Source organism: Acipenser ruthenus, chromosome 50 (genome assembly GCF_902713425.1).
Source record: "Acipenser ruthenus chromosome 50, fAciRut3.2 maternal haplotype, whole genome shotgun sequence".
NCBI classification, from domain to species: Eukaryota; Metazoa; Chordata; class Actinopteri; order Acipenseriformes; family Acipenseridae; genus Acipenser; species Acipenser ruthenus.
This window is the reverse complement of record NC_081238.1, coordinates 6,740,087-6,758,077: the sequence shown is the minus strand read 5'-3', so window position 1 is coordinate 6,758,077 and position 17,991 is coordinate 6,740,087. Positions and strand designations below refer to the sequence as shown.

Genomic DNA, 17,991 nt, shown 5'->3' with positions numbered 1-17,991 from the left:
AAATCCCTAGAGAATTGTGTTTATTTATTACCTTAAAATAAGTACTACATAAATAAACAGTGTGTTGTCGTGGCAATTGGTGATCAAACAAATAATAAAGTAAAATAAAACAAAATAAAATCAATAAATAATAAGGTCATCGCCTTACAGTGATGGCTTTGAAGTCATAATGCATTGCAAGTGTTATTAGGGAATGCTGTGTCGCGTTTTCAAGCGCGTCACTGAGCTGCGCTGCGAGGTTTGGAGACGCGCTTCTACAAGCTGCGTGTGACGTCAGAAAGACAGCAGCCACGAGCAGCCGGCGCGCGCTCCGGGTAACAGAACGAACCCCGTATTTACCCGCGAGACGCTTTCAGAACAATGAGAATCTGTCTGGAAACCCGCGAAGCTGTCAGCCCTGAAACACACAGACTGTGAATGAGAGGATGAGAAGAAAAACAAACGCGCTGACACAGACACGCCGCTTCACAAATACAACACACACACACACACAAAAACAACGCGCTCCTACCACACTACAACCCGGACCTTTCAAAATAATACAATATAACAGCGCTCTGTAGTTTATAAACACATTGTAGAGCTCCATGCAGACTCTCTCACCTCCTCTCTGCTCTCCCTCAGTGTCTGAACGGATAAAACAACGCGCTCCTACCACACTACAACCCGGACCTTTCAAAATAATACAATATAACAGCGCTCTGTAGTTTATAAACACATTGTAGAGCTCCATGCAGACTCTCTCACCTCCTCTCTGCTCTCCCTCAGTGTCTGAACGGATAAAACAACGCGCTCCTACCACACTACAACCCGGACCTTTCAAAATAATACAATATAACAGCGCTCTGTAGTTTATAAACACATTGTAGAGCTCCATGCAGACTCTCTCACCTCCTCTCTGCTCTCCCTCAGTGTCTGAACGGATAAAACAACGCGCTCCTACCACACTACAACCCGGACCTTTCAAAATAATACAATATAACAGCGCTCTGTAGTTTATAAACACATTGTAGAGCTCCATGCAGACTCTCTCACCTCCTCTCTGCTCTCCCTCAGTGTCTGAACGGATAAAACAACGCGCTCCTACCACACTACAACCCGGACCTTTCAAAATAATACAATATAACAGCGCTCTGTAGTTTATAAACACATTGTAGAGCTCCATGCAGACTCTCTCACCTCCTCTCTGCTCTCCCTCAGTGTCTGAACGGATAAAACAACGCGCTCCTACCACACTACAACCCGGACCTTTCAAAATAATACAATATAACAGCGCTCTGTAGTTTATAAACACATTGTAGAGCTCCATGCAGACTCTCTCACCTCCTCTCTGCTCTCCCTCAGTGTCTGAACGGATAAAACAACGCGCTCCTACCACACTACAACCCGGACCTTTCAAAATAATACAATATAACAGCGCTCTGTAGTTTATAAACACATTGTAGAGCTCCATGCAGACTCTCTCACCTCCTCTCTGCTCTCCCTCAGTGTCTGAACGGGTCTGTCTCCCACAGAACGAGGAATATACCAATCACAAAATACAAACCGATCAGCGCGGTCTGACAATTCATCTAATATGGACCGCAAAGGGAATTGTGATACCTGGGATCTTTTAATAAAAAATGAATATGACTTTCAATTTTAACATCATAGTCGAGCTGTTTGTAGCTCTATATTTTTCCCAGTGAATACAATTTGAATTCAGGTACCCCCTCCCCCATGCCGGAGTTGGTATAGTCCTTTCTCTATCAGGCGGCAGCAGCGTCGATGCTGCGAGTTTCACGCAGATATATAATCTGTGTTTCGTGTAATTATATTGATATTTCCCGTCCTCTTCTTCCGAATGAGATGTTCAAACACTAACGCGATACCCCTGATAATGTTTTTTAGAAGTATATCATGTTAATTCAAGTTGAGCGCCGTTGTCACAAACAGATCCACAATGGCGCAGGCATGCTCGCAGTTTCATAGCTTTCTCTTCGCTAGTCTTGCAGGTTCAGGGCGTGTGAACTTGTTTTTGGTAAATACAGCACAGGGTCGCAGAAAGGTCATTCTTTACGAGTAAACTTCCAGGCAGTAACCTCTGCTATTTCTACCCCATGCTTTTATTTCGTTTCTCTTAAACTGTATGATTGTCTCCTATTCTTTATCCAGGACAGTATTCCTCCCTGCTGTCCAGCGGCACAGATTTAGACTCTTCCTCAGACTGCGCTGCGAACTAAACCAGGCAACAGAGCCGCGTCCACAGCAGCAGAAGAGTCACCAGCAATGAGACACGCCAAGGAGTGCGCTGCTCTGTGAGACTCGAGGGGACGCCTTATCAAAGCGCTTCCTCCAGCCTTTAATTAACTGCTATTGATTTTAAAAAGAACAAGACATCATGTTAATGTTACAACATGAAAAACTAAACACACTGAGAGCGCTGAAGAGGGCTTGAAATACAGTGTATTACTCAGCTGTGTGGTTCCAGTTTTGTAAAATGAATAGGTGGTTTACCTCTTTAAAATAAATAGGAGTTAATTAAAGACTGGTGTAAAAGCTTTGAAAAGATGTCCTGAGGTGTCTCATTGTGATTAAAAAGTGTCCCATTCCACAAGAAAAACCTGAGAAGCGTTAGAAAACTAAAGCTCTTTGAATGAAATGCTTTTTATTATATGAATAACTACCCAGTGGAGTGACAGAGCAGGTTACAAAACTAAATGTATTGAATGAATAATGAAATCAGATAATATATGTCAGAGAGTGAGAGGTTTGTATTAACAGTCCAGTTACAGTATTGTTAAATGTTTTAGTAGTTTAACTGCTTATGACTGCGCAGATTGGAAACAAAGGTAAATATTCTCATATAATACTCTGCATTTATATTACTGCTCCCAACAGTACTTTCGGTAAAGCTGTATTTGGGTCTGTAGTTGTTGTCCCCGGTCTGTACCAAGTGTATTCATTCAGGAGAAGCAACACGAGTGAAGGTGAATAAGCAGCCTACAGAATGTGTGCATTGCAGAAAGCGTTTATTATTAAAACATGACGAGACATCTCTCAGGTTTTATTAACAACACCGATATTCTATTTGAGCGGCGTTAGCTTGTAGCCCTTCAAAAGTTACAAACATCAAATTTGCAATGCTTCAATGTATCCAGTAGGTGGCACCAAAACACTGTTCAGCTTTTACACTGTACAGTTTAGACTGCATTGGTTGATAATGTTCATTCCTCCTTGAATGAGTTCAGTAAAAAGGGGCGGACCTAGATATTTCAAACAGCATTACTGATATTTTTGTGATACAATACACACATAAAAACAATGTGCTCCACAATATAAAGCATTCTTTAATTCTTAGTTTAAACTGCTGCATAATAAAGTGAATGTACACAAACATTTGTGTTTTAGTTTGTAAGTCTTCAAATAGATTAGTATGTTGAACCCATTTTGCTTTTTAAATTATACTTTCAGTGTTCTACTATGCCACTAATGGGAAAATGTAAAATAAGATGATGGCTGATCGAAACTAAATCTTTGTTGTTTTGTGAAACATAATTTCCTCTCATCAAAAAAATGTAACCTAAGAATCTTCCTGTTTCTTTTCTTTGTAAATCACCTCCTCACCCAGTTCATTGCTCTGTGTGTGTAATCTCCATGCCTGCAATGGTAATGACTAGAGTTCAATCACCTCCTCACCCAGTTCATTGCTCTGTGTGTGTAATCTCCATGCCTGCAATGGTAATGACTAGAGTTCAATCACCTCCTCACCCAGTTCATTGCTCTGTGTGTGTAATCTCCATGCCTGCAATGGTAATGACTAGAGTTAAATCACCTCCTCACCCAGTTCATTGCTCTGTGTGTGTAATCTCCATGCCTGCAATGGTAATGACTAGAGTTCAATCACCTCCTCACCCAGTTCATTGCTCTGTGTGTGTAATCTCCATGCCTGCAATGGTAATGACTAGAGTTCAATCACCTCCTCACCCAGTTCATTGTATCCTTGAGCAAGGTACTTTATCTAGATTGTTCCAGTAAAAGTCCAACTCATGAATAGGTATTTATATGTAAAAATAATGTGTAAAAAAATAATGTAATTGTGTGTAACAATTGTAAACCACCCTGGTTTCTGCTAAGAAATAAATAATAATATGGCAAAATAAAGACAATCCTAGATAAGTTTGATATTGTGTGATAATAAACTGACTATATACACAGATTCATGTAGAAAGGTAAAGAAGTAGACAAATATGGTGACTTATATACTTTTGTATTATTATAATAACTTTTGGGGGTTGCAGCACCCCCTAGCGGTCACACACAGGAATATTTATTTATTTATTTATTTATTTGTTTATTTATTTATTTATTCATTCAGCGACAATTAAACAATGATCTGTTATAAAGCTGTGGTATAATTTATTTATTTGTTCATTTTTGAAATTCTCAGGGTAACTTGAAGCCGTGTTTCACCTCTAACTATTCTCCTGTTGAATGCAAACCTACAGGTGTGGTGTTCTGTGTGTCTCTGCTCTGGGGGCTCTTGCCACCCATCCTCAAAAGCTCAGTCACTGTAGAGCCTCACCCCTCTGAGGGAGACTCCCTGCTGGGACAGAGGGGGACCCCCTTGACAAACAGTCACTTCAATCCAGCCTGAAGCTGCCCCTGCCTCGTGCATCATTGCAGGCAGCCTCCAAAAGAGATGTCACAGACTGGCTGGGCAGTGAGACATGGTTCCAGTGGCAGAGTGAGGGAGCTCACAGGTAAGAACATAAGAAAGTTTACAAACGAGAGGAGGTGATTCGGCCCATCTTGCTCGTTTACTTGTTAGTAGCTTATTGATCCCAGAATCTCATCAAGCAGCTTCTTGAAGGATCCCAGGGTGTCAGCTTCAACATCATTACTGGGGAGTTGGTTCCAGACTCCCACAATTCTCTGTGCATAAAAGTGCCTCCTATTTTCTGTTCTGAATGCCCCTTTGTCTAATCTCTACTTCTGACCCCTGGTCCTTGTTTTTTTTCTCAGGTAAAAAAAAATAAGTCCCCTTGGTCGACATTGTCAATACCTTTGAGGATTTTGAATGCTTGAATCAGATTACCGTGTAGTCTTCTTTGTTCAAGACTGAATAGATTCAGTTATATTTTCCTGTCTGCATATGACATGCCTTTAAAACCTGGAATAATTCTGGTTGCTATTCTTTGCACTCTTTCTCTCCTTTCTGTAGCGAGGTGACCAGAACTGAATACAATATTCTAGATGAGGTCTTACTAATGCTTTGTAAAGTTTTAACATTACTTCCCTTGATTTTAATTCAACACTTTTCACTATATACAGTGCCTATAGTAAGTATTCACCCCATTGGACGTTTTCACAGTTTGTTGTGTTACAACCTGAAATCTTGATGTATTTAAATGAGATTTTTTTCCCTTTGATTTACACAATCTACTCAACACTTTCAATGTGTGAAAAAATGGGTGGGGGGTGGGGGGTGAAAAAACAAATCAATTAAAAATAAAAACCTGAAAAGTCTTCATTAGATAAGTATTCACCCTGTTTGTATTGGGAATGGGTTTCTTTGGGAATCTATAATAAAAGATGTCTCAATATCTTGCACAGTAGCATCCATATTTAGGGCAGCAGTGTGGAGTAGTGGTTAGGGCTTCTGACTCTTGACCGGAGGGTCGTGGGTTCAATCCCAGGTGGGGGACACTGCTGCTGTACCCTTGAGCAAGGTACTTTACCTAGATTGCTCCAATAAAAACCCAACTGTATAAATGGGTAATTGTATATAAATAAATAAATAAATAAATTATGTGATATCTTGTAACAATTCTAAGTCGCCCTGGATAAGGGCGTCTGCTAATAAATAAATAAATAAAAAATAAATTTGCATGTTGGGTTGGGTTTGACAGTGTGATCTCATTCATGTGCAGGTGTTAATACAGCAGCACCTTCACATCGAACGAGCAGGACACAGAGACAGAGAGCAGCTACTCCACTCACTAGTAATCGGTAAGCACACATCTCAATGATTTTTCAAATGTGCTTTCATTTCTTTATTTTTCTATTCCTCTGAAGGTGGTGGATTGGAGACCAGTCCTCTTTATGTCTCCACAGAGCAGGGATAACACAAGCAGAGGCAATGGGAGCTTATGGAATATTAGTTTGTTTAAAAATAAGTGGCTTAGCCACTATTGATATTTAAAGGGATTCTCAAGCCCATTAGTTTGATCAGCCTGACTTGTGTTTTCTTTTATAAAACGTGCAGACTGTAGTCCAGCAGCAGACCTCAGTGTTGTGACTGTATACTGAGGATAGTCTTATTATTGATTCCATAGTGTAACATGTCCTGGATGTAAGGCTGATAGGTCTGTACCTGCCCAGGTTTGCTGTATCACCCTTCTGAGATATTGTTACCATATTGATGAGCCTCCTGACATCCGGGTCACCCCCTGTCCTTATCGACAAATCCTTTGTAAATAATTTTTACTAATAATTTTTGTTTATAAATGTATATAACTCAACACTGGTGATTTTGAAACCCAGGTGAACTGTCTGAATAGTTAAATAATCCCATAATTCGGCTATAACTTAACCATTAAAAAAAGTGTAAAAATAAATGAATAGTCTACAAGCCCTTCTCTTGTGGATCCTGGATACAAAGAGTTAAAGATTCTGCGATTCACTGCGAATAGAAAAAAAAGAACAAGCAAAAAAGAACAGACTGTTCTGCATTATCACATTTGAATCAAAGGCACTCCACAGCAGACCAGACCTGTGACTCACCTTTGATTCAAATGTGATCATGCAAAACACTCGAGATATGTCACATGAGGGAAAGCAACCTGTCTGCAAATCAAAACTGGTGTCCTGCCTTTCACCTTGCTGCGGAGGCCTGGGGTCCTAGCGGGGGGAGGGGCGGGGGGCTAGGTGCTGCACTGGGTTTATGTTAATGTTAAGAAATACCTTCTTTTAGTATTTCTAAATGTAGCACTATTGAGTGTGTAATAGTTATGGGTGTCTATTGTTAATGCATCAGGATAGTCTGTCACCTTCCTCTGGAGGCCTGGGTTCCAATCTGGATGGCTAGGTGGTGCTGTGGGTTAATGTTAATGCACTAGACTAGCCTGTCACCTTTCTCTGGAGGCTCGGGTTCCAGTCTGGATGGCTAGGTGGTGCTGTGGGTTAATGTTAATGCACTAGACTACTCTGTCTCCTTTCTCTGGAGGCCTGGGTTCCAATCTGGATGGCTAGGTGGTTCAGGGTATGTGTAGGTAAAGTGTCAGATTTACTGAAGGTATTTTTTTGTTTCAGCAAATTATTTGTAAATACTGATTCCTTATCATTTTATTGATATAGTGTAACATTAGTCATATTGAAACCTCAGGGACCTGTCTGAATATGTTTTTATGCCACTGTGTATTTCCATGGATACATATGTAAAGGTTTTTTCTTTAATTGTTGATAGTTAATTAGTAAATGAAGTTAATGATCAGCAATCAGGTTGTATTGGGAATGGGTTTCTTTGTGAATCTATAATAAAAGATGTCTCGATGTCTTGCACAGTATTGATTTGCATGTTGGGTTGGGTTTGACAGTGTGATCTCATTCATGTGCAGGTGTTAATACAGCAGCACCTTCACATCGAACGAGCAGGACACAGAGACAGAGAGCAGCTACTCCACTCACTAGTAATCGGTAAGCACACATCTCAGTGATTTTTCAAATGTTCTTTCATTTCTTTATTTTTCTATTGCTCTGAAGATGGTGGATTGGAGACCAGTCCTCTTTATGTCTCCACAGAGCAGGGATAACACAAGCAGAGGCAATGGGAGCTTATGGAATATTAGTTTGTTTAAAAATAAGCGACTTAGCCACAATTGATATTTAAAGGGATTTTCCATCACATTAATCTGATCAGCCTGACTTGTACTTTCTTTTATAAAACGTGCAGACTGTAGTCCAGCAGCAGACCTCAGTGTTGTGACTGTATACTGAGGATAGTCTTATTATTGTTTCCATAGTGTAACATGTCCTGGATGAAAGGCTGATAGGTCTGTACCTGCCCAGGTTTGCTGTATCACCCTTCTGAGATATTGTTACCATATTGATGAGCCTACTGACAGCTGGGTCACCCCCTGTCCTTATCGACAAATCCTTTGTAAAGCATTTTTATTATTATTTATTTCTTAGCAGACCCCCTTATCACATTATTTTTACATACAATTACCCATTTATACAGTTGGGTTTTTACTGGAGCAATCTAGGTAAAGTACCTTGCTCAAGGGTACAGCAGCAGTGTCCCCCACCTGGGATTGAACCCATGACCCTCCGGTCAGGAGTCCAGAGCCCTTACCACTACTCCACACTGGTGATTTTGAAACCCATGTGAACTGTCTGAATAGTTAAATAATCCCTTAATTGGGCCTATAACTTAAAATTAGGGCTGTCAAGTGATTAAAAAAAATAATCGCGATTAATCTCACGATTAAAAAAATGAATCTTAGATAATCTCAGTTTTAATTGCATGTTAAATTGTCACAATTACTACATCCATTGAATTTAAATGTGTTTTATTACTGATGCTATTGTTTTTATTATCCTTAACTGTAAATAAAATTGTTTAAAATGTATTTATTTAACCAGGAAATGTACCCATTGAGACCACCACCAAAATGTACTAGGGGCAATAATTTAGAAATTACAAATACAACCAGCACAATAACATGTGCGGTTCAAGCTTGATCAGCAGCACACAGAGATCAGAAAACACAATACATAGGATATCTATTTTAAAATGTGATTGTGAACTGAAATAAATTTTGTTTTTTTTAATAAAATTATAAATCTGTAGCTATAGTAAGCACTTCTAGGAAATGAACTGTTAATTGTGAAGAGAACATACAAAAAACACTGTCATCATATCCAAAAACTGCAAACTAAGAATTGTCAGGCTTTACATACTTCATGAAAAAAGCAGCAACGCAGCCTAACTCATTTATTATCATGATCATTCTTCGCTTGATATGGGCTTGCAGCGATCCTGCATTTCTACTGAAACTGGTGGGTTTAATTTGTTGTTGTTATTGTCTGTAGCTGAAGAGCTGCTCGTGTATTTTGAGAGATGAAGGCGTGTTCAGCACGCAGCAGACTAGATGTACTCGTGTGTGATACTGGAACTCACTTTGACAGTAGACAAGAAAGCGTCTTTCTGTCCAGTGAGTTAAAATAATTAATCTCTAAAAACATTTACGTGTTAATTGCAGAAGTTAACTGCGATTAATTGAAAGCCGTACTTAAAATCATTACAAAACTGTAAAAATAAATGAATAGTCTACAAGCCCTTCTCTTGTGGATCCTGGATACAAAGAGTTAAAGGTTCTGCGATTCACTGCGAATAGAAAAAAAAGAACAAGCAAAAAAGAACAGACTGTTCTGCATTATCACATTTGAATCAAAGGCACTCCACAGCAGACCAGACCTGTGGCTCACCTTTGATTCAAATGTGATCATGCAAAACACTCTGGATATGTCACATGAGGGAAAGCAACCTGTCTGCAAATCAAAACTGGTGTCCTGCCTTTCACCTTGCTGTGGAGGCCTGGGGTCCTAGCGGGGGGAGGGGCAGGGGGCTAGGTGCTGCACTGGGTTTATGTTAATGTTAAGAAATACTTTATTTTAGTATTTCTAAATGTAGCACTATTGAGTGTGTAATAGTTATGGGTGGCTATTGTTAATGCATCAGGATAGTCTGTCACCTTTCTGTGGAAGCCTGGGTTCCAATCTGGATGGCTAGGTGGTGCTGTGGGTTAATGTTAATGCACTAGACTAGTCTGTCACCTTTCTCTGGAGGCCTGGGTTCCAATCTGCATGGCTAGGTGGTGCTGTGGGTTAATGTTAATGCACTAGACTAGCCTGTCATCTTTCTCTGGAGGCCTGGGTTCCAATCTGGATGGCTAGGTGGTGCTGTGGGTTAAATTCACCTCTACAACAGACGTGGTTATACATTTTATATGTGTTTTTGCTATAATATAATTTGTTTAATTAGTGCAAGAAAAGTGTCTTGATACATAGTTTTAGGAATGGTATCTAAACTGTTGAATAATTTCAGTAAAGATAATTATTTGGATTCACAGAGAGACAGACACCAAGTGGTCAGTGATGTAACTGCAGTTTGTTTCTTTTCAAACAAGAAGGGGATAATAATAATAATAATAATAATAATAATAATAATAATAATAATAATAATAATAATAATAAATTCCAAATTATGCATATTACACATTAATTCTTAATGCAATATGTCATATTGTAAGTATATAACTCCACTGAACAGAAATAATTGCAAAGTACAGTAATCCGTCCCATATCTGACTGTGGTGGGACCAGAGTAAGGGCGGATATGCAAAAAGTGAATGAATGAATCCTGTTTTAAATACCATTACACACAGCTGTAACAATTACTATATTCACACAATTCTTGTTTTGAGATTCAGCTTTTATTAGGGAGCTCCCCTAAATACCTTGTTTAGAAAGATATTAATGTTTGTGACAGAGTAGCCGTCTGCCGTGTGGGTGCGTGCATTCACTGCTGAGTGACAGGCAGGAGATCGAGACGGAGGTTGAAGTTGATACGCCCCCCGCAGGCGAGCAGGATTTATTTACATATCAACACACTGAACACGTGACACTACCAGCAATGGCAGAGCATGGAACACATACAACACAGTGTACGAAAACTGTGGTGGGATCTGCAATCTCTGAACTCATCTTCTCTGTTCAATAATAAACTGACGTTGCTGAAGAGCTTGATCGTGGAGGATATGTGACGTGCGGATTCACGCCGGATCACTGTAGTATCTAAACTGTGAGCCTACACTAACCCAAAATGTGAATAACTGTTATTTAAGTTATTATGCCTCACAAGCTTTAAAAACAGAAACAGTTGCCAGTGCGTACATTTTTAACAAATGCATATATAAAACTGCAGAGTAAACCTTAGTTTCTTGTATTTACTTTATCATCATATGTAGATTTTTTCATAAACATTTTTGTGATTAAGTACTGTTCGTTAAGAGTGGAGATGGTTGTAGAGCTGTTTAATGTTGTGTCTGCGCGGTCGCACAGGCATCGTTTAAGGTCTGAATGAAGGTCCTGTTTAAAGTCGATTTTACAACCAGCTCAAAAGGGAGATAACATCCCACCGATATGCATGAACATGTTTATGTGTGGTCGGACTGGCAGGCTCAACAAACCCTGAGAACGGGGTAGCACTTGGTTGAAAACTTTTTGAGATACAGAGTTTATTTCTTTTAAATTATTAAGATGCTTTTTTATACACCTGTATCTCTAAGCAAATTAAAGAACCCCGCTCGGCATACACATAATCCCGGGGGTGTACATGTGCAATAATTAATATATTTTGGGGGCAGGTTCCTAGTTTTACAGAAACTGAACCCCAAAGCTAGCAGTCTGACGTCACTGCAGCCTGATGTCGTTGCTAGGCAGAGTGAATTGCGACCGTTCCATTGCACTGAATAGGGAGACATGGAATATATAGTTCAGCACACACGGGTCACATCTGTGTTTCTGTCTGGATCAAAATTGTAATCCGTGATCATATTTGTTTTGTCTGTTTGTGCCTTCAACACTGGGGAATAATAATTTGTTAATTTAGGAAATACTATTTTCATTTCCCCCCTCTGAATTTTGTTGTTATGGTACGGTCGTGAGTTTAACGAGACCGTTCCATTCCATAAACAAATCTATGTTGCTGTGGGTATTAAACCTGTTAACTTCTCTGTGCTTTTAAATAATGAAATGAAAGTGACCCTGTGTGTAGTGTTACTTATTATACAATTAAGATTAAATTAAATTAAACTGGTGGGGGCGCAGCTTCTAGCATGTATCTAGTACAGCAATTGCAAGCAACGACACTGTTACTGTACAGATTTCATTCAGAGGGATGCAGGAAGTTTAACAATAACGACATGTCGGTTGACAGGAAGACATGAATAATAACATGATCCTGTTTACAGTTTTTGAAAGAATATTCTGAAATGACAATGATTTTGTAAAGACATGAATGCATTTTATACGTTTATTCATACTAAAAATTACTTATTTGGAATGTCAATTGTGCTGAGTTAGAAAATAAACATACTGCTCAGTATCACCAGATTTATATAGAGCCATTTTAAAATTCAAACACGGAATTCATTATCCCCCATATTGTTTATGAGTTTATTAAAATAATATGATATTGTAATTAATACAGCACTTGCCAATTTCAAGCATGACAGGGTTGTAATTCCCACAAAGGGAAACCATCAGCCACGGTCACTGTGTTGCCTGGTTGTGAAAAGATGAGCAATGGTTTCAATGTAATGATAGCCATGCACACAATGCATCAGACTGCCTAAAAACCTGCACGATTCTTACATGATCTTTCGAGAGAGAGTGGACAGAGCCATACAACATGAAGAATAACTGCCCTCAGCACTGCTGTTCAAATGTGTCCCCACTTCTCCAGTCTCAGGTACAGTCGTTGTTGTCCCCACCTCTCCAGTCTCAGGTACAGTCCTTGCTGTCCCAACCTCTTCAGTCTCAGGTACAGTCCTTGCTGTCCCCACCTCTCCAGCCTCAGGTACAGTCGTTGCTGTCCCCACCTCTCCAGTCTCAGGTAGAGTTGTTGCTGTCCCCACCTCCCCAGTCTCAGGTACAGTTGTTGCTGTCCCCACCTCCCCAGTCTCAGGTACAGTTGTTGCTGTCCCCTCTTCTCCAGCCTCAGGGACAGTCGTTGCTGTCCCCACCTCTCCAGTCTCAGGTACAGTCGTTGCTGTCCCCACCTCTCCAGTCTCAGGTAGAGTCGTTGCTGTCCCCACCTCTCCAGTCTCAGGTACAGTTGTTGCTGTCCCCTCTTCTCCAGCCTCAGGGACAGTCGTTGCTGTCCCCACCTCTCCAGTCTCAGGTACAGTCGTTGCTGTCCCCACCTCTCCAGTCTCAGGTACAGTCGTTGCTGTCCCCACCTCTCCAGTCTCTGGTAGAGTCGTTGCTGTCCCCACCTCTCCAGTCTCAGGTACAGTTGTTGCTGTCCCCTCTTCTCCAGCCTCAGAGACAGTCGTTGCTGTCCCCACCTCTCCAGTCTCTGGTAGAGTCGTTGCTGTCCCCACCTCTCCAGTCTCTGGTAGAGTCGTTGCTGTCCCCACCTCTCCAGCCTCAGGTACAGTCGTTGCTGTCCCCACCTCCACAGTCTCAGGTACAGTTGTTGCTGTCCCCTCTTCTCCAGCCTCAGGGACAGTCGTTGCTGTCCCCACCTCTCCAGTCTCTGGTAGAGTCGTTGCTGTCCCCTCTTCTCCAGCCTCAGGTATAGTCGTTGCTGTCCCCTCCTCTCCAGTCTCAGGTACAGTCATTACTGTCCCCACCTCTCCAGTCTCAGGTACAGTCGTTGTTGTCCACACCTCTCCAGTCTCAGGTATAGTCGTTGTTGTCCCCACCTCTCCAGTCTCAGGTACAGTCGTTGCTGTCCCCACCTCTCCAGTCTCAGGTACAGTCGTTGCTGTCCCCACCTCTCCAGTCTCAGGTACAGTCGTTGCTGTCCCCACCTCTCCAGTCTCAGGTACAGTTGTTGCTGTCCCCACCTCTCCAGTCTCAGGTACAGTCATTGCTGTCCCCACGTCTCCAGTCTCAGGTACAGTCGTTGCTGTCCCCTCTTCTCCAGTCTCAGGTACAGTCATTGCTGTCCCCACCTCTCCAGTCTCAGGTACAGTCGTTGCTGTCCACACCTCTCCAGTCTCAGGTACAGTCGTTGCTGTCCACACCTCTCCAGTCTCAGGTACAGTCGTTGCTGTCCCCACCTCTTCAGTCTCAGGTACAGTCGTTGCTGTCCCCACCTCTTCAGTCTCAGGTACAGTCGTTGCTGTCCCCACCTCTCCAGTCTCAGGTACAGTCATTGCTGTCCCCTCCTCTCCAGTCTCAGGTACAGTCATTGTTGTCCACACCTCTCCAGTCTCAGGTACAGTCGTTGCTGTCCCCACCTCTTCAGTCTCAGGTACAGTCGTTGCTGTCCCCACCTCTCCAGTCTCAGGTACAGTCGTTGCTGTCCCCACCTCTTCAGTCTCAGGTACAGTCGTTGCTGTCCCCACCTCTCCAGTCTCAGGTACAGTCCTTGTTGTCCCCTCCTCTCCAGTCTCAGGTACAGTCATTGCTGTCCCCACCTCTCCAGTCTCAGGTAGAGTCGTTGCTGTCCCCACCTCTCCATATAATAAAAATAAAATACAAAAAAAACATAGAATATTGCAGGTTGTATTAAAAATAAAAACATGTATTGTAAAAGGCAGTCAAAGTGACGGCTTCGGCTGTTAGGTTAGTTGTAGACATTAGGTTTCAGAGTAGGCGGTAGATTTAGGGGTTAGGAGGCTAGTAGGTACCTACTGGCCCATTGCTATGGGATGATTCTTGCTTGATCACGTCCCATTCAATCGACTGATCTCAATCAGATCAGCAGGCGCAACAGTGTTTTTAAGCGCTGTTCACACTTGTATCGGTACAGTTTGTTTTGTTATAGAATATACCCGTACGAAACCACTTTCTGTCCTGACTCACTTTCCAGTACCGGTACAGTACAGATACAGTTGTGAACACCTGTCCACATTCATGATGTTTAATTCGACAGTGCTGGGGCTCTGAACTCGTTTCCATGACGACCGCTGTCACATCTGTTAGAAGCGGATCCGTTGTTATGTAATACAGCATGTTTTCCCGTCCTGTCCATGTACAGTATTTAGTTTTTGTCTTTTTGTTCGTCTCGATTAAATCGGATATTGCAGGTTCTACTGTAATTATTAACGAGTAAAACATTACTGTGAAAGCACCAATACATCATGAACCTAAAGAAAGCAATGCAGATGAGGAATTGTTATGTGTTTAAGCTTGAGCATGCATCAAACTCTTCAATACCAAACACTGAACTGAACACATGAAAATATTCAGTTCTAATGATATTATTTCTCTTCAGCTCTGTGGTATTACAGACCTATCAAATATACTGTGGTGTTTATTTTGTAAACAGCAGTCTTGGAACATGGAACACATATGCAATGTAATTCCTCAATAAATAATACAAATAAACAATTATTGTTTTGTTTTGCTGTGTTTTTTTATATTTGAAACTTCCCTCTATGAAGGTGATTAATAGTAAGTCTTCTCTTTCTAATGCAGAGTCTGCTGTGATGGGGGAGAGGGGGCTGCTCATCCTTCTGCTTGCAGGTGGGTTTCCTTTATCTATTTTTCTCACTATTTGCTTTGATATTTCCCACACTCCCTGCCTGCATGTTACACATTATTTTACATGTATCTGGAGAGGTTCCCAGTCCTCTTGTGTTCAGTCTGCCTGTCACAGGGTGTGCGTGTCGTGTGCGTATGTGTAGGGGGTATATTGGGTTGGCATGCAGAGGAGGGGTTACATTTCTCCCTGTCAGATCACGTGGGAATGTGGCTGGAGCCGACAAGTGAATACATGATTAAGTGATTAAATAGGCTCTAGACACGGGTGAATAGAAAAGGTATTCACAGGTGGTAATTAGTGAGGACACAGATCTTCTTTCTACACAACATGGTCACCTTTGCTGGTTTAACATTGGAACTTCCTTCCGTGCCTGAGCGGTGCATCATGGGAATCCAAAGAGTGCCGGTAGCGACTTTTCCCCTATCTATAGAATGTAAAATCTGCTTCATTTCCTATTCCAAGGCTTCTCTTTTTTAAAACGATTGCATTTTTAAACGAGATTAACCTAGATTTATTTAGAGACACACCTCCTTAACACATACGTGTTATTCTTTATACAATCGATGTTTTCACCTGGCCTGACGAGAGCTCTTTATTGCTACTTTATGCTGTCCTGTCTCAGTCTATTAATCTTTCACTCCACTAGCTATCAGCATGTTAATAATGCTGTTTATTCTTTATCAGGGTTTTGTGTGCCTGCGTACAACCAGATCAGAAAACACGTGTTTGTGGAAACTGTGAAGAGCTGGTCTGGAGCTCAGAGCTACTGTAGAGAGAAGCACACAGACCTGGCCACTGTGCACAGCCAGGAAGAAGCAGAGCAGCTCTTAAATATTACAGGAGCTTCTCTCGGGGATTCCTGGATCGGGCTGTATCGTGATGACACACAGAACTGGCAGTGGTCTAACAGCGATGATGTCATCTACTCCAACTGGAGGGCAGACGTCTTCTGTGCTTCAGTCAATTCAGATGGAAAGTGGACTGATTTACCCTGCCACCTTCAGAAAGCCTTCATGTGCTACAAAGGTAAAGACATAATTGTTGCTATATTGCAATTGATTATTCATTTATTTTAGTTCTTATAATTATTAAGCATCCTTTGTATGAGTTTTCAAATCCACCCACTCCTACAGCTGCTAATATCTCAAACTATTTCAGCTTGCAAATATTTTCAGTCAAAACCCTGAATCCAAGTTGCCCTTGAAAGGATACAAAAACATACAGTTATTAGATGTGTTTGGTGTGTTTCAGAGGCAGTTCAAAAAGATACCTACATTTCGTTAGTGATAGATGGCTGGATCTATAACACTGTGTTTCCCCCCTCTGGTAGGGCTGTCAGGTTTACCTTCCCCTCTGGGCTGGGGTTTGCTGTGTGAAGGTTGAAATCTTCTCTGGGAGTTCTGTGGCAGTTCATTTCTTTCAGATTCAGGAAAGTCAGGCTCTGCTTCATCTCCTAGTACCCGAGTGCTGCTGGTATTGGGCCGGGTATCTGTATATTTCACCATACTCTCTGCAGCTTCCAGGATGGTGGGATTTGAGTTGTCTGCATTTCCACTATGCTCATGGCAGCTCTGACCTCTGCAGACAGGTTACGTATGAACAGCAGCTTGACGCTCTTGTCTACATTGTTCCCTGGATGTGCTTCACCTGCATAGTAAAGGAGTTTCAGTTCCTTGTAGAAGTCTCTTGGGTCCTCATCCTTCTTACATTGTCTGAGACAGGCTGTGTGCAGGGCTGTGCAGGGATCACCGGGTCCTCATCCTTCTTACATTGTCTGAGACAGGCTGTGTGCAGGGCTGTGCATGGATCACCGGGTCCTCATCCTTCTTACATTGTCTCAGACAGGCTGTGTGCAGGGCTGTGCAGGGATCACCGGGTCCTCATCCTTCTCATATTGTCTCAGACAGGCTGTGTGCAGGGCTGTGCAGGATCACCATACTTGGAGCATTTCCCTGTTAAGGCAGTGCATAGTTTCTCAACGTTTTTCCTGGTCCACTCCTGTACTGTGTCTACAAGTGTGAGAGAGCGGTCTGGCCTCATGCAGATCACTTGTCAGTTCCCAATCGACGATAATATCCTGGATATGACTGATGTGTCCCTCAATGGTGATGTTCAAACTTGCTGATAGTTGACGCTAACTTGTGGACTTGGTGTAAACCATTAGTTTTCAGTTCAGGTTGAAAAATCAATCATACATAAAGCCCTTAGAGTTTTTCTTCTGGACCGTGTCCTTTTGGATTTCAGTATCTTTGAGGGCCTGTCGCCCCCAACAGCAGCATAGTGGCAAATCTGGATGCAATCTCATCTTTGGGTTCTTCTCACATTGTCAGCAGTAGATTGACTTTGCCTTTCGATCATCTCTGTGTGTGTGTGTCTGTGTCCTGTGTGTGTGTGTGTGTGCGTCTGTCTGTGTGTGTCTGACTGTCTGTAATCTGTCTGTGTCTCTGTTTGTCTGTCTGTCTCTGTGTCTGTCTGACTGTCTGTATCTGTCTGTGTGTGTCTCTGTGTGTCTGTGTCCTGTCTGTGTGTCTGTGCGTGTATGTGTCTGTTTGTGTATGATTTTATTTTCGATAGTAATTTTACTACATATATATCTCATACCCTGATAACCATTAGCTTGATACTTGCGTGTACTTCCTGTTGGTATAGTTCAGTTTCAGGTAAAGCAGGATGTCTTGAGGGAACCAGAGACGTGGTACGCCAACTCCACAGCTTTGCAGCCATTC

At 41.8% G+C, this 17,991-nt stretch overlaps 1 protein-coding gene across 3 annotated transcripts in view; it reads right to left on the bottom strand.

The window, feature by feature from the left end:
• Positions 1–17,991, bottom strand: part of LOC131722016 (zinc finger protein 883-like) — a 125,810-nt gene that overhangs the window by 12,616 nt on the left and 95,203 nt on the right. The gene's annotated exons all lie outside the window — the stretch shown is intronic.